Here is a 2111-nt window from a genome sequence, read left to right on the forward strand (position 1 = left end):
CATAAGAACAGGCATATAGAGCAATGGAACAGAACAGAAATCCCAGAAATCAATCTAAGCTATTAAGCTTATTTAATATTTGACCAAGGAGGCAAGAACTTGTAATGGAGTCAAGACAGTCTCTTCAAAAATGGTGTTGGGAAAATTGGACACATACATGCAAAGAAACAAAAGTAGACCATCCACTTTCACCATACACAGAATAAAATCAAAATGGATAAAATACTTAAATGTATGTCATAAATCATAGAAGACAACATAAACAGCAAAATCTCAGACATCTCTTGGAGCAATATGTTTAGAGATACATATCTTAAGGCAAAGGAAACTAAGGTGAAAATGAACAAATGGAACTACATCAAAATAAAAATACTTTGCACAAGAAAATAAACCAACTAAATGAAAAGGGAACCCACTGTATGTGAAAACATATTTGACAATGAGACATATGATAAAGGTTTAATATCCAAAATATACAAGGAACTCATACAACTTAACAAAGGAAAACAAACCAATTAAAAATGGGAAAAGAACATTAATAGACACTTCTCCAAAGTGGACATATAGATAGCCAAGCTATATATGAAAAAAAAAATGTTCAAAGTCATTGATAATTAGAGAGATGCAAATTAAAATGACAATGAGATATTACCTCACACCTGTCATAATGGATATCATCAACAAATCAGCAAATGACAAGTGCTAGCAAGGATGTGGAGAAAAGGGAATCCTAATGCACTGCTGGTTTGAATGCAGATTGGTGCTGCTATTAAGGAAAACAGTGTGGAGATTCCTCAAAAAATTAAATGTGGAACTGCCATTTGACCTAGTGATCTCACTTCTACAAATATATCCTGAGAAGCCTGAAATACCAATCAGAAAGAATGTACGCACCCCTGTGTTCATAGCAGCACAAATCAGTGATAGCTAAAATCTGGAAACAGCCAAAGTACCCATTAGTATATAAGTGGATGAAAAGCTGTGGTACATTTACATCATGGATTACTATGCAGCGGTTAAAAAGAAGGATCTCTTACCATTTGAGACAGCATAGAGTGACCTGGAGAGTATTATGCTAAGCAAAATAATCCAGTCAGAGGAAGATAAATATCATATGATCTCACTCATATGTGGAATCTAATGAACAAAATAAATGATAAACAAAATAGATCCAGACATATAGAAGCATGGAACAGACTTTAGAATCTTAGAAGGAAAGTGGGAAAGGGTGGGTGGGTGAAAAGAGATCAACTTGAATGCATATATGCATAACCCATGGACACAGACAATAAGGTGGTGAAGGCCTAGATCTGGGGGTGGAGGTAGGTTAGAAGAGCTCTATGGTGGGAGGGAGAAAGGGAGTATATGTAATACTTTCAAATAAATGTTTAAAAAAATAAAAAGGTCTCCAACAATAGGGATGATGATTGATTATTTAACCTTCTAAAGCACAAATTAATGTTGTCAAGATTAATGGATGAAACTTTTATACTTCAGTAAACCATTTCCTATGATCAAAGTAATTTTCCTCAATTTAATTCTGCATAAAATAAAAAGAATTTCCATTTAGCAATAAGGTGCTGCTGGGATATGTGGTTATCCAAAGGTAATCACTGCCCTGTGAGAGCAAAGGTATTCAACTGTACCTTTTGCTTGGTGACTCCTCAGGGGGATGATTATCTTATGAGAATCATATAGCCCCACCCCATTGTGCTTTGTTGCTTAATTAGCTACTGCATGAAATATAGTTCCCTTTGCATCAACTTTATGTCTACTATAATTGCCCTGAATCGCAGTTCCAAAATGAAAAAGTGGATCAAATAACTACATATATTTTGTTTGATTAATCATGAAAAAATCATTAAGGGATTAAAGTGAAACCATTTTACTCCTGCTGATCATGTTCCACAATTTAAAATTATTTTATGAGCCTGATCAATGTAATTCATGAGAATGGCTGTTAATTAGTTACACTAGCAGGTGGGCCATGCAAAATGTATTCACTTAATAATACCATAGAACAACATGCAATTAAGTGTTCCTGTGTGAATTTTACCTGGTGCACCAAAAGAAAATCCCTGGCCAACTCACCTTGCTCTTTGAGAATACAG

Source organism: Pipistrellus kuhlii, unplaced genomic scaffold (assembly GCF_014108245.1).
Source record: "Pipistrellus kuhlii isolate mPipKuh1 unplaced genomic scaffold, mPipKuh1.p scaffold_m20_p_19, whole genome shotgun sequence".
Taxonomy (NCBI): Eukaryota; Metazoa; Chordata; class Mammalia; order Chiroptera; family Vespertilionidae; genus Pipistrellus; species Pipistrellus kuhlii.